Source organism: Notothenia coriiceps, unplaced genomic scaffold (genome assembly GCF_000735185.1).
Source record: "Notothenia coriiceps isolate Sejong01 unplaced genomic scaffold, NC01 NC01_scaffold00024668, whole genome shotgun sequence".
Taxonomy (NCBI): Eukaryota; Metazoa; Chordata; class Actinopteri; order Perciformes; family Nototheniidae; genus Notothenia; species Notothenia coriiceps.
In genome coordinates, this window is record NW_011357369.1 from 1,639,608 (window position 1) to 1,664,413 (window position 24,806).

At 39.2% G+C, this 24,806-nt stretch overlaps 2 protein-coding genes and 1 non-coding gene across 3 annotated transcripts in view; 2 read left to right on the plus strand and 1 right to left on the minus strand.

Annotated features, from left to right (window-relative positions):
- The window catches only part of LOC104955675 (Fanconi anemia group M protein homolog), a 430,065-nt gene that overhangs the window by 212,611 nt on the left and 192,648 nt on the right, over nt 1-24,806 (plus strand). The window lies entirely within an intron of this gene.
- soul3 (heme-binding protein soul3) overlaps nt 1-24,806 on the minus strand; it is a 326,159-nt gene that overhangs the window by 208,306 nt on the left and 93,047 nt on the right. The gene's annotated exons all lie outside the window — the stretch shown is intronic.
- trnaf-gaa (transfer RNA phenylalanine (anticodon GAA)) lies at nt 208-280 on the plus strand. Its single transcript has one exon. It is a non-coding gene; the product is annotated as a tRNA-Phe (tRNA).

Sequence of the window (24,806 nt, forward strand, 5' to 3'; positions counted from 1 at the left end):
TAGTCTTTCTGGGAAACATCGGTAAAGTTAGTTTTAGGTTGGATAGGGCATTCAGCAGACATTTATTTCGCATCCAGAGACGTCAGTTTAAATAATGACTACACTTCTATAAGAAGCCCTATAATCCCATAGATAGTTTAACTTGAACGCATTTCAAAGGTCCGATAGTAATTACTTAAACTCACAAGCTGTGAGGTTGACAGACAAGCCGAAATAGCTCAGTTGGGAGAGCGTTAGACTGAAGATCTAAAGGTCCCTGGTTCGATCCCTGGTTTCGGCAGGGGTTTCTTTTTCATTGCTTCTGATGTTACGGTCTATGTTTTGGCAAGTAATAGAAAAGCAAGTCTTCAGATATCAACAACGTCAATACCGGCATAAAATGTCCCCATTCTGAAAGTCATTGTCATATATTAACTGGCTAAGTTTTTTTTTGTTTTTTGTGTTGTATATTTAATTTAGTGTAATACTGTCTGAAGTTCAGACTCTGAACCATCATACACCAAAGCAAATTCCTTGTAAACATACCTGTCAAAACTAGACATGTATTATACTCACAAACTTTGATTTGACCTTGATAAGTGTCCTGTATATATCGTTTAAAGCTGTAGACTTTATTAATGATAAACAGGCTTCTTATTAATCATATTACTTGAGAAAAATTACAAAAGAAAGAATAAAGATTGAATCATTGTAATTAAAAAAATGGTATCTGGAAAAATTGTCTGACATTTTTTTTAAATAATTTTGAATGTAGGTAGGTATAAATGGCTGAATCATGGTTGAGTCTTGTATTTTCTAAAGTACAAAAACAGATGTGTGTGAGATTACATTTCTCTTTTTAAAATGAAACACAATTAATTTTCGTAAGCAGGTCCGCATGCTGCCAAACATTTCAAACATATAAAAGGTTTTTCTACTTCAAATGAAAATATCTCTCATGTGATAATTCATGTGAAGATTGATTTAAATTACATGTTGCAATAGCACAGGTAGCTGAGAGCTCATTCAATAAGATGTGAATATAAGTCAGTGAGATAACAGTTAACACTCTAACTAACTGGCATGCTGTCAAACTTTAAGACGACTGCCTCAGTATAGATACGACAAGAACATTGGAGCTCCTCTTCAGTTGATAATGTCACAAGTCATGGAGCTCTGCCACCTTGCTGCAGACGTGCCTGTTATCCTTCTGTAGCTTCTCCTTGTTAAGGCGGGATTTGATATCACCTATTTCTCAGGGACTCGATGGCATCATGCACCGACAGGAAACCTGTTCAAAGGTGAGCCGGGTGTAGAGAATCAGTTTGGCTCTCTCTCTATTGTTCTTCTGCTGTCTGTTTACTAATATCTAGTTATACGTCCTAAAGTCTTTTCATCAGTTATCATGACTTTATCTACTCTAAGAAGTATAATCCAGGGACCCTCTGTGGGGTGGAGGGACAAACCTTTTCCAACAATGATGGGATATTAAATCACTATCCTTCTCTTTTTGACTCCACGCCTGTCTTGCCAAGTATATTTATGACACTCATCAATTATGTATTGCTTTTCTCCCATCTAATACCCTCTCCGTCCATCTTTTCATCCTATACTTAAAATAGAGTGTTGGATGGATGGCTTTCTAGCACTGAGAGCGGTGATTCATAGAGCAGTTTTCTCTTGCTGTTATTTACTGCAGGGAGTCTTTGCCTCTTTTTTATTTGTCTACACTTTAATAAGAGCTGGAGACTGAGAGAGGTTGACAGAAAGTGGGAAAGGTTTGAGGTCTTGTGCTCCTGGGAAATGAGACTCCTATTGGCAAATCAGTGAGATGGGGATGGATTTCAACAGCAGCCTGATGCAGAGTGGAGCTCTGTGCTGGCTTACTTAGATGGCTGTGCATGATATAACCCATAACTTATAAGATTTGAGGTAGCCACACAAAGCAGCTGTAGCTCAAACACAATTTATATAGGCTTTAACCTCTGTTGTAATGAGGCAACATGTATGAATCTACATCCCATCCTGGCCTGTCAAAGAGTTTTTCAAGTCTTGAAGTGATCACTAAAGTAGTTCAAGCTACCTGGGATAAGAGTAGTATACACACTTTTCAATATTGTTAAAAGTAACATCTGTACACAATGTAAACATTTAATGAAACACCATGATGTGAGAGTTAATAAGCTTCTTAGTAAGGCATGTTGCCTCCTGTGTAAAAAGCCCTGCTGCTCTTATTTTCAGTACAATTTAAATAAAGTTAACTTATATTGATATATGGGATATTAAGCGTCTCATTTGTGGGAGAAATAAATGAACTGTTTTAATCAGTTCACTTCAAAATATGAGTAATTACAGTCTGTCTCTCTTTTTCTGACTCTTTTGTGAAGCTTTCCTGCATGTGAGCATTTTCCTTGACGTATATGGAACATATGGTTGTGTTTACCCACTGATGACAGCTTGGTACAGAGTGCTAACCCACCTTTGTGGTATTCTTGTTTGAGCAGCTGCAGCTCTTGATGAAGGCTGCTCTCCACCGAGGTCATTCTCTTACTCAGTTTTGTTTCAGAGCGTTTCAGATGATCTGACTGACGCCGGTCTGCCTGATCCTGCTGGGCCTCAAACTGCACACACGCCTCCAGAGCCTGTAGCCGCACAGCTAATCTAGATCCTGCCTCTAACTGAATACAGAACAAACATATAACAACTAAAACTTCAAACACACATCACAACCATTGTATGTGACGAGTCTTGAATACATTTTTTAAATCATGGTTTTAAAGGTACTGCAAGATTTACAATTTAATTTCCATATTTATTTTTGAGATATTACTTTAAGTCTGTCATTATAGCACCTGTCTCATGTCAATTATTAAATTATTGAAAAAATGTCTCTCATGGCATCTTGAATAACTCACCCATAGAAAGGCCTCTCTTTAGCTGAAGCTTTCTCACCATCTGTCTCTCTTTATTATCATTTTTAAATGTAAAGAGTGACAACTCGAAAAGAGTTGCTGAACTAACACCACTCACAATGAAATATATATCTTGCAGGTCCTAATAGTATGGTAAATGGGGCATAACAAAGACCGATGAAGAGACACTTTACAGATAAACTTTATTCTGAATAAAGCCTGGTTTGTACTTGCAAGTTGTTATTGTGGAATTAAATTGTTGGTCATACTGTCAGCTGCCGTACCATTTTGTCCTGCAGTTGTGTGCGGAGCTCCTGGCTGCGATCCGCATGATTCTGGGACAAACTATTGAGCTGTTGTTCTGTCCACTTCTTCAAAGAATCGGTCTGCTCCTTGGCTCCCTTCAGTTCCCCTGACATCCTGCAAAGTCATCAGGAATAAAAAGGAAATAATCTAGAAGGCTCTTAGTTAAGAAGCTGCAAATTTGAATTTCTTTATTTCAAACAAGACACTAAAAAGCCATTAGTAGATAAGATTAGATAATTAGAAAGGTTTTTACAAATAGGCTACCCAGAAGGCTTTATGTAAGGCCCATTTATACAGCTCATGCTTGCTGCTTGGCATTGGAGTAAGCACTGGTGTGAAAACAATCATCCATCATAAATCAATAATTGATGTTCTGCCAGTTTAAGTCAAAAGCAGGATGCATTATTTTGAATTTTTTGGTTTAAACTTACTTGGTGCCAGCCTTAGTAGGCAGAACACTTTTACTCTGTTGTGAGGTGCTGCAACTATAAGTGTATACTAGAGACGCATAGACTTACATGGTGCATAAAGAGTAAATAAACACTTGATGTTGATCTTATTGCGCTGTTTCTTTGGTAAAGCAAAACAAATCTCCCTGTTGTGTTGGACCGGTTGCCATTTATATAGGTGAGCTGTTTGCAGCCGCGATTACTCACACAGCCTTCTGGGTCAACAATGTTAAAATGTCTCTAATGAAAGCAAAGTGAGACAAATAGTGTGGGCTGCATTGTACCGTAACACACAATGCATAGCGTCTCATCAAATATTTCTATAATGTAAAAAAACATATTGGCACTTCAATTAAATGTACCTACTTTCCTCTCAATACTACGAATTCATGCTAAATGGGAAAATCAATGAGACCCATGTGTTTAACAGCAACACTAATCAGACTGCTGCTAAACAAATTAAATAGCTAGGTCTGCTGCTATAGAGACACCTCAATGTTATCTCCATGCAGGCTGGCTAATCTACCTAATGTTGACAGTTGTTAAGGCGGTGAATACTAGACAACAGGGCGGCTGATTTGGCCACGTAAAATGAGACTAAAATTGTAACAGGGTCAGTGTGCCTCCATTCTTTGCTGTTGTCGTGTTTTTGAGCTTGTCTGAAACCTATTATCAAGCAGGTTTGATTCTTTTGTCAGTGGCCATGATGGTGTGATGTGGGCGTCTGGCCTTTCTATTGAGTGCAGTGTGTAATGTAGGAGATGATTGTTAGAGGCTGTCAGATGTCTTGTTTGAGATTTTTTTAGGCACTAAATTGTGTACCTAAATGTAGTAATTGTGACTATTTAAAATACATTAGGTGGTGAGAGATTAGGGTTTCACTTTGGAGGTTTAACAAAATGCAAAATGGATAACAAATCTTCTGAGGTCCCACTTTCGGATAGATGTTCATGAGAGTAAATAAACAAGGAGCACCCTGGATGGATGAATGGAAGATATAATATCGCAAACTATTTGTTTTGTCATTACTCCACCTGGCTCAGAATCACAGACAGTGTTGCTTTTCATCTATTTTAACTATTGTTCTTTTGATTCCAGCATCATCAGTGACCTGGTTTCCACAACAGATCCACAGCAATACTAAATAGAGCATATTCCTCATTCATGTCTCTCTGTTTCTGTTTCTACCATTGCAGAACTATGTGATTCGTTCTTCATATTGCTGCTGATTGAGACTTTTTATGAGTCAGGACTCACAGGGGGTAGTATTTGATAACCAAATTAGTAAATATTGGATTATTATCTGTTATGTGGATCTGGCCAGAATAAAAAGGTAGCATCAATCCATCAATTAGGTAATGCTGCTGAAATGCTAAATAAAAAATAAAATGACTATCCCAGTCACCAGCAGCACACTCACAGATGTTTCTACAATACAGTTGTTTTAAAAGTAACATAGAGAACCATCTTGAATGTTGAAATTATAACCTCTTCCCCTCTCCCTCAATTTCATAGGTTTGAATATATTCTGGCAGTATAAAATCCCTCATAAACCACGTGCACTATGAGGACAGCTGCTTTGTGCAGTATTACCGGTAGTTGTGAGCCATCTTGATGCCTTATTTATTATTACTTTTACTCATAATCACAGCTATGTTGCAGTTCATCTACATAAGTACCACTGTCCATGGAAAGAAAAAGGGGAATAAATACAAATAAATCAGACTAACACATGCTTTACTGTGATAAACAAGTAACCTATGTGTGTTTGGGTTGAGTTTCTTCTTTAATTAATGGCCTTACCTGTCATTGAGTAGTTTAAGTTGCAGATCAGCCATGGAGCTCTTTTGGCTCTGGGAATGCTTTGACAATGAGGCCTCCAGCTTTCCAAGATCATAATAAATCTGGGGAAACAAACAAGCACATGCTGTAACGTGACGTTGGACCATCTTGTGGTGCAGCCTCAGTGATCTGACCTTTACCCTCCACAGTTTCTGCTGAGTCAAGGTGATTGAGGTACTGCACCACTCCTGTAGCTGGTCAAGCCTGGGAGTAACAGCGGCGACCCACTTTCTCTGAGTATTCAATTACCTTAATGGGACATGCTTGACCACTGCTCCACAGCTAATGTGCTGCCATCACAGGGATTTACCTTGCTGTGCCACAAACACAACTGAGAGCAGGGTGAATCAGTGTGAGTGTTAAGGTCATTTATGGTCAGCTTTGGATTTAGTTAAATGCTGGAGAGTATTATAGCATTTTATAAACTGTATGTCTCGTAAACCAGTATTTTAAGAATTTGAACTCAAAGGCAGGTAACACTGTTTTAATTGAGTCACCTTGAAATCCCTGTATGAATTCATTTCACATCTCATTTACCTCTTTCAGAAAGTGTGGTTGAGCCTCTGAATTTACTTTATAAGACCAGTCTCACTCCGCAGGAATAAGCTCCAACACAACAACGCTTGCCATCCTCTCGAGGATAAACAGCAAATACTCACCCTGTGTATTCTCGCAGATAATTATTTTTGTTCATTCAGGTAGCATAATCCCCTTGTTATACCTTAATCCATTCACAGAAGAAAATGTTTTCCTTAATGTGAAACTAGAGTAAATTAATCCCAGTTTCAACACCCTTTGTGTGTGAGTGTGCCTTAACACAGAGGAGGGGGTACGATAAGGTAAGAGTGGTCGACTTAATTAAATGTAAAAAGTGGCATAAATTAAGACATGTGAGAATAAGATTAAGAGTCAAAAACCATGCAAATATTTATTTGAGTCTCTGCTTAAAGGTAAAGTGGTGCTTTGAGCTCAATGCCAGCAAGCTAACATGCTCACTATGATAATGCTAACTTTCTTCACTTGTTTATCATTTAAGTTGTGTGTGTTATAATACTCACCCTTTCTAATTAGCACTATACCTTAAGTACAGCAGTAGCCGATGGGAATCTCAGTGTCTTTCAAGTTTTGATGTCCTGAATGTCGCAGAAACTGAGAAGAATGTTTGTATGTCTAACTATATAATGAAGGACTGACTTTGAAGACTAATTACATTTCATCTTCCAGACCATTTGTCAGCCTTCACACTCAGTCTCTCACCTTGACCTTCATTTCGTTGATCTGTTTGTCCATGGCTGACCGGAGATCTGCCACCTCTTGCTGCATTCTTATCAGCCGCTACTCCCCAGAGCTCACGTCAGCGCTCAGCTTGCAGGTGGCGGCATTACACCTGACAGAATAGGTGAGGAAGAAGAGAGGGAAACTGAATGAGAAAAGCGGGATGGAAAAAAGTTGAGGAAAGGTGTCAAGTCAGGGAGATTTAGACAACATGGGGGAATGATTTTTTCTGAAGTGAACATAGTCAATACTTTCCAAGGCTTACTAATGGAAACCAGAAGAAGGCTCTGCTGATAATTAAGCAATGGTAGTTTATCAAAGACAAAACAGTGAACGAACACATTTGAACTTTTCATTGGAAGTATGTTTGTATCTGAGGATGAAATACTAATAAAGACACAGGCAAAGCTACCAAATAAAAAGACTTATCACTAAACACAATCAGAAGATAACAAGAAAATGCTCTCATGTGACATCCTGCGTCTAGTTCCGTTTATGTAATGACGAAGAGCTTTGTCAACATTGCAACATAGCTCTCGTCCTTCCTGTGCTAAATTTAAGATGCCATCAGCCAGCAAACACTCTCTTCAATATTCATGCTAAAGCACAATCTTAGATCAACAACCAAAACTAGCAGCTAGTTATTATGTTAAGATGCCCAGTGTGACATAAGGGTTATTTCCCTTGGAGCACTTCATCTCTACCATAAAGGGATTCACAAAACAATACAGTTCATCCACAGCCACTGGCCCATAACTTACTTGATTATTTATGACTTACGCACAAGAGAGGTCATTAGGCTGAGTAGGTGAGGTTTTCTACTGCATTTATTGGACTATAAATCAGCTGTTTGTTGAGTCATAGGCAATATCTTCTCTCACCACTAACATCTTGAACACCACAGAGGAGAAGAGCCTGCTTTCAAATAAGATGTTCACCAAAGTACATTCATCTATTGTCTCTTTGTGATGAGGAATTAGGCAAAGTCATCTCCATGTATTGAGCAATGATGGCCATGGCTATTCAAAATAATTCAGCCTAGGTAGCTACAGGGGAACATTTCTAATCCTAGCACAATCCTAATTGTGACAGCCTCCTTTCGGCAATGCAATCTCATATGCACCATCTTCATAGACATCACATTATGAGCAAGAGCTAATCAGAAAACTTCACTCTGGTGAGAACAAAATAATGAATGTGTGCAATCAAAGTGTTTGTTTCTGTTGGAGTGTCGGAGGTGATGCCACGCTGGAATTGAAATTGTGAGACTGTGAAGAGCTGCCAGACAGGAATCAGACCTCATCAGAGATAAACAAGTAAGATATCAGCAAGAAACCTAAGTCCTACCCATAGATTGTCAACTGTGCAGCAGATCTGGGTCTAAATAATTGCGCAATACCTTTAAACAATACTTCAGAGGAAGGTTTACTGTGCTAGTATTCAGCCCTCAATGTTGTATTTGTTCAAACTAAACAGTTTGTACCACAGTGTTTACAGACATTGTTTGACCCAGAGGACCTGCTGTACCTGGCCACTCTTCCTCTCAGGTCTCCAATGTTCTTCTGGTCCAGGCTTTGAAGGGCCAGTGTGGTTGCAGAGGTGATGGAGTCCCTCTGGGCAATCTGTCTTTCTGTCATATTTCAAGAAGTGGTGCTTTTTAATCGTACATTAACTCCCTTTCTGCCCCTCTTTTCAATGCTGTTAAAATAACCAATGTGGGTTAAACTGCTCTGGAAGGTTAAAACTGGCAGACATTTTGTTGGGAAAATACTGAATGTACTCTTCCAATATCAGAGTAGCACATGATAATAAAGGCCCTACGTAGCTGTGTACGTAACGATTACCTAGAAGACCATCAGGACACACTGTTTTAGGCAGAAAGAAATGTGACAATGATTAACATGATGATTCAGCCTCTATGGAGATGGACATGTGACAAGCATGATCATTTCTGACATGGGTCTTAGTTAATCCAAACAAAACATTGTATACTGCTTTGAACCGGTATTCCTGCATCTTGTGACTGTGTAAAACCCTCTCTTGTATATAAGCTTGTGAAGGACACTGTTCGGGTAACTAGTTATACCATATGCTCTGTATGTGATGACTACTTCCATTCTTGAGAGGATAATAAATACATTTATCCTGATATTGAAGCTCAAGCCGGTGACGATGGATATTTTTCTAACACATTTCATCACCACTTATTCATTAATTATATTTCTATGAAACAGGCCATAAGCATGTTTGCAATATGCCTGATGTTGATAACCCGACATCAACAGGACGACCCTCTGGATTATCATGAGAGCAAGTATGTGACTGTGTGATGTTCCTTTCATCTGATTAACCAGCACATTTATTTCACGCCTGAGCTTAATTCCTCATGTGCATAATTAATTAGCTCTCAGGCTTCATGTTATATTTCAGATAATGACAGCCTCTAATCATGTTAACAGCCCAGTTGGTATGCACTAATGAAGTAATGAGTAACAATGTTGAGCTCTGTTTCTATAAGTCAGTTATCAAACTGTGAGGCTGGATGTTGTGCTCGAGCAACGATGATTGTACATCATTATTTTTTTTGCATGCATAGACAAAATGTCCACGGGTTGACGTTGATGAGGTGTCGGGCAGGCTTTGCTCAGGCGCTGCACCATTCTATCAGGTGTAATCTAATCAGCTGCGAGTGTGTGTCCGGGAGTGTGCTGCACATCAAAGGAGATGAGAAGAGAGGAAGGCAGATAAAAGAAGGAGTGACAAAAGAGGACTAGACATGAAGAGAGAAAAGGGAATGCACACAAATAGACACTGACTTCATATACATAATACAAAACATATATCGGGGCAATACAACAATGACACGCATTAGCACATATGTGTCCACCTTATACCTGTATGTCCATGCTAAGCTGCTTGACAATGCGTGTAATGGTCAGTATGTGATTCTCCAGCAGCTTGCGGGACAGTGTCTCAACTTGGAGGGAGCCCTGGGCCGACTGCAGGCCTGCTGCCACTTCCTCTCTGATCCTGAAAGCCTGTTCCAGCAGCACAGCCAGTGTCCTCTCCTGACCGCTCAGAGTACTCCCCAAGACATCATAATGAAGTGAGGGGAAACAGAAAACCAAGCTTTGAGTCATGAAACCCCATATTATTGATTTCTGTACAGGGAGACATGTCGTAAATCATGACAAATTAACATTTTCTAGCACTGGAGGCAAGGGAATCCTTTTACAGTGTGATTCAATTAAGCATTCATCCACCCAGAATAATAATGAAGAGAGAGATGTGCTGGTTCTCAGACCCTCTGGTCTTCCTCATAACATCTATCACTGACTTCATGTCCCTGTGAGTGCTCTGTCACCCTGTCTGATGCTATTGTGGATTAAGGATGAATTGATCAATGTGATTCACAGCTGTGTTAGAAAGGTCGCAGATGGATCTCAAACATACCTCCATCCAATCATTGAAGGGAAAAATAAGTATCTACCTCTGGAAACAGACTGGTTTTAGAACACATGGACTAAGAAAGGTGAAGAATAAGGTACTAGAACATTTGTAATATAGAAATATTCAATTCAGGAAGTAAAAAGGAAAAAGTTACCTGCCGGGGTTTTGGTAGGGCTGCAACTTGTGTGACATGTTCTTCTCTAAAAAGAATTAAAACACACATAGTAAATATTTGGTGGTATTAACAGTACACTTTTCATTAAATTGTGTTTCACATCTGCTGTCAACCTTACTGCAGGGTTAAATGTGTTACAATTGTTCCAAAAATAAACAGAATAATAGCAACATACACAACTTGCCTTGACTACTTTGTAGTAACTGTGGTCTCCATGAGCGAGGTGTGCCTGCCAGTGAGTTGTTCAACATAGCAATGAGTGATGCATTGGACACCAAAGCAGCCTAAAGGTCAGCGATTTGGAGAAAAATGGTTGATATTTGAACTCACAAAATAATGATATTTATCATCTCTCTCACTCCCACTGCCTTTCTGCTTGTGGCATTTCCCCTGTCCTGTGCACGAGCATGAGTAAACTCTCTACTGACTCATCTTTTAACTCAGAAAACGAGAACATTTATTTAAATTGAGTAAGTCATGTGTGAACATCACTTTTACGGAAGCTTAATCAGAAATGTATCAAGGTGCCTGTTTATCTTTTTGACCTGGATGGTTTATTACTTTATAGATATTGTTAGAGACAGAGGATGTTTAAAACCAACCTCGTCTCCGCGTGTCGTTTGGTAAACTGGGTAAATTCGTAAAAAGGAAGGGATTAAGAAACACCAGAATGCAAGTTAAACAATAATCTTGTTTTAATGATAAAAAGTAACAATACAAATACAAAGGAAGTACTTCCTGCTCTTCCTCCAATCTTACGGATCTGGTCAGCTTGAAGAAAAGAAGAGACCGGTCTAAAGAAAACACAGGCTTATATCCAAAAACCCCAGGAGGAGCTATGCGGCTGCTCCCCCCCGAGGGGTCCTCCACTTAGAAAAGACAGCCAATCAGCGCGAGCCAGAGGCGACCCTTACATTTGAGATAACAAACCCCTCCTTGCAAGTTTCACATACTTTTGGCATTTTATAAAGATAGGTTTAAGATATAGTTTTTTATAGTTGGATTATACAAATAACACATGTGAGTTACCTTAACCTCAAACAATAATAACAAGAGGAAAACATTAGCTCTGATCTCAAGCAGTAAAAAAGTACCGCACACTCATTTAGCCTGCAGCTTTTCCAGACACTTGAGCTATTGTTCTTTAAGAATATTCCCTGCAGAATCTTTATTTCAAATAAAAGGTTTCACATTGCATATTTCCAGCTTCCTTTACACATACTGTTATTATTAATACAAAGTAATTAACCACACACATCTATTTAAAACAAGTAGATTTCCCTGATAATTGACATGCTGAAAATCTTAAGAAGAATGTCCCCTCCCCCAGCTCTCTCGTCCCTGTCATAAAAGCTGCTTCCATTTCATATAGAGTAATAAAACATGTTTAAGCTAATTCCTCCACAATGTTTGTAGCCATTTAGTACCCACACATGAAAGAATAAAAACAGAGGAATCAAATAAAACACCAATACAGGAATAGTTGATAAATGATTATACAGGACATATGATCACAGTAAGGAATACACACACATATTCTCTATGAAGCGACCCTTGTTATAGGTCCAAATGTCCTGTCCCCTGATAGTCATGAGTTTTGGTTGATTAACAGAAGTTTAATTGTTCTGGTAGCTTAAGGACTCAATTCTCAAGGCCTCTTTTGGGGTCTGTAGGAGATAAATCATTAATTCTACAAGACTTTAACTGCCTTATATCTGAGGCACATCTCCCTTTGGGCTAATCAATACGGGTTTTAGCAATCAACAGAGGAAGCCAGAGACTCAGGGCCTCTCCCGATGTCTGGGAACTGCAAAGCAGATGTCAAAGGTCATTTGTATTATGCCTGCTCACAAATAGCCAAAAAAACCACTATTTTGATTACACATAAAAGTGGAAGAAAAGACTATTGCTTTAATTTATTATTACTAAGTAGTGGGACATTGTTTCAGGAATATATGAAAAGCCTCTCTATATTTAAAGAGGAAAAAATGTACTTTGTCCCTTCAAACTTTAACACACACGAATATATGAGGTGATATTAAAATAAATATATCACAATATCAAAATCTAAAATCCTGTTGGTGTTATGATCACCGTCAGTTCCTCACTTCATTAGTATCACTGTTTACTCAATTATGATAAGCTGCAAAACTAATAGGTAACGGTTGGAATTAATTTGGTGTCTAACTTGAATTGGCATCCTGGAGTTCTCCTAATCATGATATTCTTATACTCATTAATCGTTTTCAGTTTCGGTACTTAAGGGTCTATTGTGTTTGTTAATGAAATACTACAATCTAGCCCTCATTGGATGTTCCTTTCCATTTGGCTGACTGTGGCTAATAACAGATTACCAACGTAAATGATCATAATAGCATTAGATTCAAATTCAAACAAATGTCTGTGCTAAATTAATTAAATTCACATCAAAACAGAAACGTTTTGCCAACAGTACCTATTCTATCCTGCTGTACATGGCCGATTTAAGCCAAAAGCTCTCCTAAAGTTTTTTTAGTATGAACTTTGAATAACTCAATTGCCTGCAGTAAGAGGTCATACTAGACAGCTCCAATTACTCTTGCTGAGGCTGTAAGGAAGAAAATGTAATTATTCTGGGAACTGGGAGTATTATAAGGAAAAAATAGCTAAATCAGCTCTTCATCCGGTCTGTCTGGTGTTTTATTGCACACAATATAATTACATATTTATTGTACATTGAGATTTACTCTCAATCCGAGAGGCAACACAGTGAAAATGGCCTTATCATGTTTTATATACACAAAACCTGAACTATTTATCATACAATGTGGCTCAAGCTGTACTGTGCCACTTCATTACAGTTAATGCAAATGTAGATAGTGTACAGGATTCAGAGTTTTTAATTGTTTGCGTCAGTTGCAGTTGTGTTTATGTGTGCACGGCCGCACATACTGTAGATTTGTCTGTTATCAACCGGTCCAGGCTTATTAAGAGGAGAGGCCTGCTTAATGCAGACTCATCAGTTATCCAGAAAGCCGATGACAGGCATTGTTTGGCTCACATTCTCCCATCTTCATCTACTTAACTGAGAGAGGGCCTCAGGGCAGTCCACTGTGTGCTGCCAGTGCCCTCCTGGTTGTAATTAAAGTGTTTCATTTAGCAGGAAGGAGGGAGGATCCCAGGCCTCAACAAAAGTCTTTATTGGATTCTCATCCAAGGTTTGATAAACAACCCGATTACTCAAACACATGACTATTTGTCAAGTATGATGTACTCTGGTCATTGCTGCTATAAATCATCACTCAACATTGCAAGCTGATTATCCTTTTCTAATTATTAGAGGGTCGAGGCCAAGTGCTTGCAACAGAAAGCATTATTAGCACCAATCACACCTCCATCGTCACTCCTACAAGTGATACCAGGGTCATATTAGTGTGTGTCACATGAATAAATGACCATGCAAGCAGCATTACTCTCACTTACTCTCTTTTACATTGGCCCTGTTTGCAAATAAAAGGTCATTCTGTGACCTTCTTCATGTGTGTACATGTGTGAGAGTTAAACAGAGAGAATGCTTTATTCTAGTAATTATTGTCTCTGTTTGCTTGTTTAAGTGAAAGTGGGAACAATATTAACCAAGGGCAAAGAAGAGTCCTGCATTGAAACAATGGCCAGAGGGGAAAACGTAATGAGTTATTGCAGCGCAGCAGCACAGCATCTAAAAAGAGAAGAGGCTGTTCAGTGCTGCGTGCTCAATGCTGCCTGTGGGTGATAACGTTCCCAGTGCCAGAACATCCACACAGTACACGTCTTTCAAACCTCTGAGGTTTCACTGGACTCTCTGTCTGCTCCGGCTTTACCAAGGTCAATGCTTTGGAGGAATAATCTAGTGGCTGAAAATCACCATGCACTAACTAAAAAGAGATACACTGGGATGGGGGTGACAGAGTATTATAAACATCTCCACGAGGCATTGTGGGGTTGTGTTATGCAATCACCAGCATACATATTATCCAGTGACACGGTTGGCCAGAAGGAGGCGTGGTGCAGTCTTCATTTGAATAGAACAATTAATGTGGAAGTTTGACTTAACCCTTGTAAAGTACAGTGGACCGGTACGCAACAACCAACCACCCGGAGCCTCACCAAGCATTAGGTATTTTTGGAGAAGTCACTGCATGTGCTCCAACTTCACAGCTTAGAATCTTCAATAGATGGGGCTATTACTTCCCGTCTATCCAACGTGCTGCACCGTGCAAGGGATCCAATTTACGGGCTGCATGCATAGGCATTTTACAAGGCTAGTTGGAAGACTAACACCCCCTCCATTATCACATTGTGCGTATCCTTCTTGGCGAACTAAACCTAATCATCAGTGGAAGTGCTCCCGCACGGCAGCAGCCCAACTGTGACATCCTTCCACTGTTCAGTGTGCTCAGGCTGGCTGGCTGCTGCACAAGCACCATGGAGAAGAAATCACCTAAGCATGAGAGCAGCGGCAAAGGACAGGAGTCTCTATCCTACCAGAGGAGGATGTGGAAGAATTTCCAGGAGAAAACCAAGCCTTGGCTCAGTCCTAAACTGGGATCTGAGCGTCGGAGTTCCGGGGGCGCGGAGGGCAGCAAAAAGGAATCGGGGTTATGGATGTTTAAGAGGAAAAAGAAACAGTTGGACCGGGTGTTCTCGTCGTCTCAGCCGAATCTGTGTTCCACTCCTCCAGCGTCTTTTGAAGGAGAAGTGAAGTCCCATGGAAGCGACCAGGTCCCCGGCACCAGCAGCGAAGGGCAGCCTCTGCATCCTCTTGGGGCAGCTTCTGGAGCGACGGGGAGCAAACCCGAGCTGACTGCGCATGGAAGCCCCAAACTCGCCATATCCCAGCTGATCACGTACCAGCAGAAGAGCTCCTCTCTCGGCTCGGCGTGCTTCGAGAAACTCGTGGTGGACCCGGCCGTGGTGGTGGGAGAGGAGGATCAGCTGCGTAAAAACGCAAGTGATTCTGTGAGTATAGGCTACTCATAGTAAAATCACGCATATTGTGGATTATGTTTCTATCAAGTAAGGCTATTTCCAAAAATCAATATCCTTAAGGAGGCGGGCATTGACCAGGAAATCAAATAACGGAGACAAGCGTGTATCATGTGATGGGCTCAGTCCACTGCTTTCTTAATCTTAACTCTGTCCTATAGCTCGTATGGGCCATATGCACAGCCAATGCCAGTGTAGGCTATGTGATCATCACCTACAACAATCTTATTTCACGAGTTGCTTTGTTTTTTCCTCATGTAACCAACACATTCACCCACTACAGACATCCTGGCTGTGTAAAGGATTATTTCAATTACAGACTCACTGATAAGATATATACTCAGGCTACAGGCTCTGATGGCAGCCTCCTTTTGCCTGCTCATATCATTACCCCCCCCCCCCCCCCACTATAGGGATTGTGTGCCCTAGCTTCTCAATCCATCTGTTACAGTATCCTTGCCAGTAGACAGAGGCTGCAACAGGCCAATGAGAGCTCAAAGGTTCATCATGCATTTCCTTTTCATGAAAAGTGGCCTATTGGGAGTTGGTTATAAGCAACGCCACCAACATTGCTGGAGATTGATGGCAGGTATATTCCCACACTGCTAGCCATGCTAAGTCAGAGAGCTCTAGACGAAACACGAACAAAAGGATATCAGCAAGAGGATAGTTAAGGCTCCTATCACATAAATGACGAACAGCCCACAAGGTCTGCGAAATATATTTTAAATAAAATCATATGGTAAACAAAATACCTAATGAAAATAATAAATAAGTGTCATGTCTGGAACCATGCCTTATCCCCTGATATGAATCCAATGCACTATTCCTTCCATAGGGCCTGTCAGTTCAGACTGGCTGTTATGATACTTAACACAACTGTCGAAAGGAATAATATTGAAGATATTTGTGCACATTAAGTGCATTTTGTACCACTGGCAGCAGTTATTGCAGTTATTGAAGTGTTTCAGGTCTGTTTTTATGAGCATCATCCAGATTGCTGTCTAAAAGTGATTTAGCATATTAACACTTCTCCCCACTGAAGTTATGGCCATAGATCTCTATATTAATCTATATGAGAAGTGCAATGCACTCAGTTGAAGAGGTAAAAGAGAGCAACTATTAATGAGGACTTAATTTCAACGGATCTTGCAGTTTCATCACAGCACTTACCAGGTCAGTTACATAATACACAGGGATCTCACTTCGCCAAATAAAGTCTTAGCATTCAGTGTGAGCTAGCTTTTTCTGTTGTTGCCGTGTTTATATTCAAGCATCTGTTGTTCATTTGTTGGATTCTTTCACATATGAGGAGAGCCGTGGTAAACACGAAGTGACAGCATCATCTTCTCAAGTTTCACTACAGTCAGTGATAATAATTTGTTGTTAGCTTGACTGAATACATGTGCATCACATATCTAAGAAATACTGTATGATTTTAGTCTATTATGTAAGGATGTAAGAAAGAAGAAATGGAATGAGATGTAATGAGGGGATGAGATGAGGACAACCGAGATAAGATGAGAGATGAAGATGATTTGATGTGTGATAGAAGAAGATGAGACAAACAGAAGTAAAGAGAGAGGAGATTACAACAGAAGAGATTAGACTGAGATAAAACATGCTTTATTAATAACTTAGGGGGAAATCAAGGGTTATAGGACAACAATGTCACTGAAATGAACACTCAACATCACAATACAGGCTGGTAATTGAGCTAAAAAGGTATACAGATGCATCTGCATTTTGTGCATGCTTATTGACTGAAATATTATTGACAATGCATTTATGTGCTGCCTTAACACTTTCCTTGCCCATCAAGGATTATAACTCAAAGTTACACACTTCTACAGTCATCCACAAATCCAGTTTAGGTGAGTGTATACAACTTTTCATTACCAAAATGAGAGCATAAAACTCCTAGCCGCAATTTCATTAATTTAAATAGGATATATTGCATAACAAGCAAACACTGTGTCTCAGCTTGATTTGAAAAGCTAATGATGGGAGGGATTAATGCCAAGTTCTGGAAGTCATTTCATAATTGACTCCAAAGAAAAAAAACAAAGTAAGCACATTTAACTTTTGCTTGCAAAATAGAAATGTATACGAGTTATCTATGTTCAGCAACATATTAACATTGGTTAGTATATCAAATCGGAAAGCAGGGTCACACTATTTAATATGATTAGACTGAAACACACTTTGGACACCTCTTTGAGATGAGATAGTTAGCATTGTTGCTGTATTTGTCATGTTCTTCCTCATTATGTCGCTATAATTTAACATCTCATAATTTATAGGAACTTTCTAGTCTATTACAGATTTATTGGATCTACAGAGGTTTCAGTACAATGCATGTTAGACCTTAAGCAAAGTAGGTAATTCCCTAATTCTAAATTCTTCACTCATTCTAGTATGCTGTCAAATCTACTACCTTTACTAAATGAATACAGTAGACTAATTTATATTGACGAAATAGATTAAGTTTAGCGTTTGTGTCAGTTAAGCTCCATTTTCCAATTGAACAGTCTTCTGTACAGTCTTCCCTATTGTAGTTGTCTCTCTAACCTGAAGTTCAGGTAGAGCTGCCCTTCTATCATTACTCACCTTAAAGCCTTTCATGAACACCTTTACTTTGATATAGGCACTTAACTCTGCCCTGAGCTTTTAATAAGACAAAACAAAAAGTAGGCCTAGAGTATGTTTCTACTTCATAATAGGAGTCAAGTCGGCTGTTTTTCATTAGGCTTTACTTGCTCAAAATAAGTTTGGCCTAAGCATCGTTTCCTTATTATATCATGTATTTATTTTTTGCTATGTTTACAAATGTCATGTTCTTATATGTTGTATGTCAGGGACTACGGATGGAAATGAGCTCAAAGCTCAAATCCGGCATATTTACACTTGAAGCATTATTTGTCTAAAGTGTTCATTAATGTGCATTGTCCCTTTTCAAATAAACAATTAAATGAAATGAAACATTTTCAATCTGTAAAGCAAGCCATTCTCCGTTTATCTATCTATCTTAATTTTCTTTGTGCTCTTTGAACCCTTTGTATCAAAAGTTTAAATAAGTAGTAATAATACAAATCTAAACAATCCAAGAAAAAAAGTGTGTCCAAATTGGCATGTCAGATTTGACATTTTGTCCACTCCATACATCATGTGACAGGAAGTAACAATCTGTGACATTTTACGAACCTGCATTAAGATAATTAGCTTAATTAGCCGCATTTCTTGACATGTGTAAACCAACCGTATACGAACTTATGATACTAACGTTACCGCACCGGAAATACAAGGGTCCACAAAGCGAGGGAATTTAGCGTACTAGCGGGTTCAATAGTGAACAAAGTTGTATCTATTTGTTGCGGCTAAATGTTATCATTACGTTACCTTGAACCCGTCCTTCTTTCCCACTGGCTGAGTCTGTCCCGGACCTGTTGGGATATGACCGAGACAAATCCAGTCAAAGCGTTACCTGTTCCTTTTATACAAAGATGGAAACAGTTTGTGAGTGCTTGCCAAGGATTAGTCGAGGCATTTGTTGCATGTTATTTAACCCAAGCATTATTTATTGTATCTTAACTTTCTGCGCTGTATCAAATGCCCAGTCTGTAGGCCTACTACCATTGAAACATGGCCCGACTGATGTTCATCACCTAACACCCCGGAGCCATACTTCACACAGGGAAGGCCCAGTTAGAGCTGCTGCCTTTTTAAAAGAGAGCCCAGGACATCCAACATGTTTTTAAGGGTGAGTGAAGCTTTGGCATTGTTTTTCTAACAGCCAGGCCTACTTGCTTTTCTTGTGCTGGTAGCGTTACAATCTTGTGTGCACTACACCCATCTTGCCTGCTTTGCTCTTTAGTATCCATATTTACAGTCTATGTTTGATCATGTGATGTGTAGTTTTCTAGGGTTTATGAATATTGGATGTAATTTGGGGTATGGCAGCATCTCAGCCAAGAGTAATAGCCTTATAAACTGGACATCAAGTTAAAAACATTCACAGAGTTGCAGGACTCTACTACAATGCAACCTATTACATAATCAAAACAAATGCAAGTGACACAAGTGTGCAGCAAATACATAAATGCATTGGATCAACCTGATACTGAAGCTCTTGTCACCTTTCCATATCATCTTTAATCAGTTCTGTTTCCATCATATGAGATAACTTACTTTTCTATTGCTAGTAGCCTTCTTTTCATGTGAATATTCAATTCGTTTTTAAGTAGCCTATGCACAACATGCCTAGTGTATTTTCAGATATATATTTTAGCTAAAACAAAAGATTATTTTTGAACAAGAAAGTTTGTATTTTTGTGCTGTAATTGGGGTTGAGCTTGCTTGCAGTTCTTCTCAGTCATGTCTTCATCCCTCTCAATTTCCTCTGCTCAGCTCATATGGAGTACTATAAAATATTTAACACTTACAAGCCAGGGAAGTAGGTTTTTGTGTCACTGAGACGATACGTTCACAGTCTGATGATAAATATATCAGATGTAAAATATGTCTTCTGGATAATTAATACATTCAATTGTTTCACAGACAGGGGGATAATGTGTTGTGCATGTATATGGCAAACACACCTGTTTTTAGAAGAACATGGCTTTGATACATGCGTTATCCTTTATCTAACCGAGTTACGTTTTTAAAAACTGCAACTGAATAAATACCAGTTATAAGGCATGCATTTGGATATCTGTGAGGCTATGGGAAGGTTCACTCAACAATCAAAAAACATCGAAACATTTTCTAGTGCCTATAACACTGTGTATATTTATACAATATAATTACAGGAACATTTAGTCAATATAACTTTAACATTCATTTAAACTAATCTCAAATCACAGTAAAGTTAATGAATGCAAGACTTGCTGCCCAAAATCATTTTGCACTATGGGAAAACTAGTGAAAATCTGAGCTTCTTTTAAGCTCAGTTGGAAGCGTATTCCAGTTTGATGACCATAAAGGAGAAAGCAGATTGCATAGTGTGCTTCAATGTTTGCTGACGAAATTCAACATCACCTTGTTAGATTTTTGCTGGCAAGACCAGGCTCTTTTGATAATGCAGTGACACGTATATCAGAAAATGAGCAATGTTTGGATGTCCTGTAGGATCACGTGTCTCACTTGTGGCTGTTCGGAAACTGCCTGTGTCCTCGTTTTGAAGTGACCTGATGGCAGCTCAAATTAGGATTTATTACAGCCAGGGGACCATCGATTGTAACATGCATGCACTGACAAGCACATGATTGATGCTGCCCTCGAAGCTGTCTGGGCATCGCGAACATTCTCACAAAAGTATATGACTGACACCATTTGGGGATGTTGATGGGATTTTGCTCTCACTTTGTGATTAAGTGTCTTGTAGTGCCTCCCACAAATCTGAGTCCCCTCTTTCACTGCCATTACAATCTGTGAACAACCTATGATAGAGTGTTCGAGTGGTTTTATCTGTAGACAAGTGTAATGGTGAGAAGTAAATGCTGATTTAATTTAAGTTTAAGGAGATACAGAGGTGTCGCTGTTGATACAGTGTTTCCTACGAGCCAGGAAGCCGAGGTATATGCTCGGTCTTTGTCTTCACAAGAGTTGTCAGCATTTGAAGAGGTGGTAGTTTGGTGCATCAAAAAATGAATGTGGCTATGCTGAGTATCTATCTGTTAGCCCTGCTATGAACTAGTGACCTCCTAGCACAAAAGAAGAAACAAGCAGTTAAAAAGGAAACTCCACTCGACTATTACTTTCAAAATGTAAAAATGAAATTCTCTGTAGAACATGCTTATAGTTTTATTATATGCTTACTGGTTGTCTTCCAAGTTCCTGTTTTGTCAGAACCAAAACACGGCCAATCACTTTCTAATTATCAAATACAGGGAAGTTGCAGATCCTCACACTGACTATTACAGTGAATAGTTTTTAACTGTCTGCTAAACCTTTCAGCACTAAGTTCAATAGCCTGATGAACTCTCACCTGATCAGCAGAAACCTTATACTCTAAACCACCAACCTGTTTTTGCAAGTCATTGCCCTCGGCTCCAAGAAACTATGAATCCCCTTTTCCTTCCTTTCATCACTCATCAGAAGTGTGTGTCTTTAAGTGATAACCTTACCTGCATTGTCTCTAACTCCCCTGGTCTATATCCCATTCTCTTTTTATGATCCCAGTATTGGCTTCCCTGATAGGACACTTTTCCTTTTTACAATAGCTTTCGGAGGACAAATCCAAAATACATCCCTGCCTGTGAGGAACAGCCTGTGAATTGCAAGATGGGAACTCTGCAGTGTGACACTGTGTTACCCTGGAGCGTTGTTCTCAGCAATCTCAGTCAATCCCATTGCAGTAGTATATACACATTCGCAAGCACATGCATAAACAAATAATGTTTACACAGACATGCACACCCACACACTGCACTTGTCCGAGCCTCTGAGTGTCATTGTAAACAAGGTTAAGGAAGACAGTGTAGACAGCTGAATGACTGGGGTAGTGTCAATGCCCCTTTTATGAATAGCAGCATTTCACAAAGAGAGAAAAATATATTGATATGTATCCTCTTACACTGAAGGAGGATAAAGCTCCTCCTCTTCATGCTTAATGCAGCATCTTGCAATGATCAAGCAGGCACATATACATTAAGAAACGCCGACAGCGATGGCAGACATGATTTTCAGTCAGAGTATGAGAGCAGGTAGAGAGGGATCAACCTTTAAATCAATAGATGGAGCCAGGGACTTGGCTTTTTTTTACTCTTAATGCTGCCCTCCCACATAGATTAATCATCACTGATTCCAGCCTGATCAAAGTGGTGGCTCAGTTGTCGTAGGAGCCTTTGTGTGGGTCTGTTTGTGTGTGTATGTTAAGAGAGGAGGGTCAAATTACACTTAGCAGTCATCAAAGGCCTGCTATGATATGTGTTGATCCTCTAGAAACAGACAGTTGTTATTGTTTGAATGAAGGGATACGCTGACTGACAATGTTCTTGTTTAAGAGCCCAAACAAAGCTTTTGTATCTGCTATGTATTGTGTCGCTCTCAAACTCAAACCCTGACACTCTTGAAATGTAGCAACCTACCAACTGAGCTATGACAGCTTTTATAAGTGGGTTGAGTGTAAATGAGGAAAAAAAGGATAAAGCCCAGGCAGACGGACAGCAAACAGACAACAATAATATGGCACAGGTGGGCTGTGGTCATTCTTTCCGGACAAAACAACACCGTAACCAAAGGCCGTTTGTGTATTTCCTGCTCCTCATGCTAATCACACATACAGTAGGTCATTTGCAACTCAATATAGACCCCACTTCCTCAGTGGTGAGTGGATATTGAATATGTGCAAATGAGCTTTCCTGCAGCATGGATCAAGCTGTCCCAATAGTCTCTGAGTCATAGGCTTGATATGGAACATGGCTGAACATTTGATGTACTGCATAATAAGACTTGGACAGTGTGCCTCCCATTATTCCAGTTAAAGACGTGGGCTGTTGAGTTTCCTGTGCAATGTATGATACACCTTTTTAAATACACACACACATATAAATATCCTTCCATATATAATCATTTTGTTATATATAAATGTGGCTAATTCTATTTAAAAACCCACTCGACATTTATATGAGCTGATTTACCTATTGTCACGTTGATACCTCATGAGTTTCATATTTAGCCTATTTGGGACATCTACTCAAACCGTTACAAAACAAAATAGCCTGACAGTGGTTTACATCTCTGTAATGATGATGAGATGTTTTTCCCCCTAAAAATTAAATGTTGTTATCCAATCCAATCCAACTTCATTTATAACGCACTTTAAAACCTCCAGACCAAAGTGCTGTACAGAGAGATACATAACATATCAAATCACACAGCTCACTCACAAAACATAAAAATAAGTATAAAATCACATAAAAGATACAAACACAAAACAAACCAGAATAAACGTAACAATTACAAAATAAAAATAAAAACAGCCATATAGTAAAAACAATAGACCACTGAAATCAAATAAAAGCAACAATCTACTTGGTTTCGAATGCTAAGGAGAAGAGGTGGGTTTTAAGACAGGATTTAAAAACAGACAGTGTGGGAGCCTGTCTGATTAGCAAGGGCAGTTATCTCCTGTTTTACATAATAAATACAGTAACGGAGGGAAGAACTGGCATTTCCTTACTGCATTTATCAATGGTGGAGGTGAAAAGCAAGTTTAATTTTTGAGCCATACATTTGAATTAATTGAAACAATCGGTTAATCCCTCAGCTCTGACTGATTATAGAATGATCTTCTCTGGAGTAAAGATTTGTCCTGAATTATGGCCTTATGATGAATTCAATAAGATGCCCAATAACACCTTTGCTCTGATATCGTAATCATTTTTGTCAGATCTGCTGTTAAAAATGAGCAGATGTAACATAAACCTATTTACACTGGACCTAAAGTTGTGAACATGATCTTTGCTTAATGAGGCCAAACTAAAATAGGACACAAATAGGGCAGTGCAATTGAACTTGTATCACTGTTACAGATAAACAAATGTAGGTCTAAAATACTTCAATATGTCTTAACACAGAACTCTTGCCCTCTTGTTAGCAGATCACAATTGTACATTTTGACAATCCTTTAAAACTCCAGGGAACATCAGAGTGTGTCCGTGGGGGGTTCTAGCAAGTCATTGTAATCCGTTGAACAGCACTATATTGATCCAGAGAGAGACAGCAGGGAGAGGCTGAACCAGGCTTGTTGATGGAGGAGAGGTAATGTGGCGTGTGAGTTGGGGAAATACAATGGGAAGTAATTTCTTTAATTCCTCATCCAATGTTTTTTTATTAGATTCCTCTTCACTAAAGCCAAGTAATCAGTGATTCATGCACAGCAGGGCTTCTAAAACTCCACCGAACTGCAAATCAATGTGGATCAAACCTTGTGTCCCATTATAAAAAAAAAAAATTAAAAAAAGAATTTCTGATTCTGCTGTAAATTAAAGTGGACCTATTGTGCTATATAGGAAAAATATATTGTAGGGCCATACCTATACAAAACATGTCTGTGAAGTTTTTTGCTTCAAATACCAAACAGTTCACCCATTGTAGCCATGCCTCATACTGCTCATACCCCTCTTTTGCAGCCCTGTTACAGAAACGCGGATTTTGGGTCCTTAGCGGAGCTAATGCCTGATCAGAATTCTACCGGAGATAAAGTTAAATTCTGCTGTGATAAAACGCCATCCTGTTCTAAACCACATCCAAGATTATTTCTGAAACAGTATGGAGCTCAAATGCTTTTTCTCTTGCAGGTTTATCACAAGGTGAGTTCCTATGGAGCTATTTCATGGTCATAAGTTTTGATCATTCAAAAAAATACAATTTATTTGAAAGTCCAAGTTTTCATCCTGAACTTTGAAAAAT